Source organism: Callithrix jacchus, chromosome 4 (genome assembly GCF_049354715.1).
Source record: "Callithrix jacchus isolate 240 chromosome 4, calJac240_pri, whole genome shotgun sequence".
In the NCBI taxonomy this organism is placed as follows: domain Eukaryota; kingdom Metazoa; phylum Chordata; class Mammalia; order Primates; family Cebidae; genus Callithrix; species Callithrix jacchus.
Genome location: NC_133505.1, coordinates 91,360,905 through 91,361,793, shown reverse-complemented (window position 1 = coordinate 91,361,793; position 889 = coordinate 91,360,905). Strand labels below are relative to the sequence as shown.

The following is an 889-nucleotide window of genomic DNA, read 5'->3' as shown; positions in this document are numbered from 1 at the left end:
CACAGCTCAAGATAGAGTCCTATACAGAAACCACAAAAAGGACAGACCACCTAAGGAAAAATGACAAAGATGACACAAGGACAGGCTGAGCATCCTGGGTCAGGGCTCCTGGCTGGTGACCTGCCTTGAGTAGGTTTCTTGCAGGTACTTCTTAAAAGCTGTGGGGTTTTTCCAGAGCTCGGCAGCATGCGTGTTCAAGGGACTATCGATGTTGGGTTCTCCTAGCAGGCTCTGGATGGAGAGCAGAATGGTCCTGAGGTCATACAGGGCAGACCACTTGTCCTTCAGGATATGTTACACTGGGTGTCCACATTGGGGTGATAGCAGGGTGTGAGGAACTTCACCGTGGGCGCATTGTAAGGGTAGCCACTGGGGAACTCTAGTGAGAGCTTATACCACAGATCTTCATATACTGTTCCAGCTGCTCCATGGATGATCCCTACCCATTTGAAAAGGTTGTCTGATTCAGGGAAGACAGAAATCCCTTTATCACCAGACATCATTAAGGTCATCAGCTCCTGCTGTAGCGTTTTGCCCACGGGGGCCCGGGCGGCGCCCTCGCTAGCTGGGCTCCTTTACCGGCGGCAGCAACGCTAGTGGCGGCTGGGTCGCGGTTTTGGGAGGCCATCCGGGCGGCGCTGGCAGAGAGACAGGAACTCGGAGAACACGACTGCAACTGCCGACTTTTTTTTTTTTTTGAGATGGAGTATTGCCCTGTCGCCCAGACTGGAGTGCAATGGTGTGATCTCTGCTTACTGCAATCTCTGCCTCCTGAGTTCAACCGATTCTCCTGCCTCAGCCTCCTGAGTAGCTGGGCTTATAGGTGTCCACCACCATGCCTGGCTAATATTTTGTATATTTAGTCGAGATGAGGTTTCACCATGTTGAC

General features: G+C 52.2%; 1 pseudogene; it reads right to left on the bottom strand.

Moving 5' to 3' along the window:
- On the bottom strand, nucleotides 1-681 carry LOC100384951 (ubiquitin-conjugating enzyme E2 C-like; annotated as a pseudogene).
- Nucleotides 682-889: the final 208 nt, after the last annotated feature.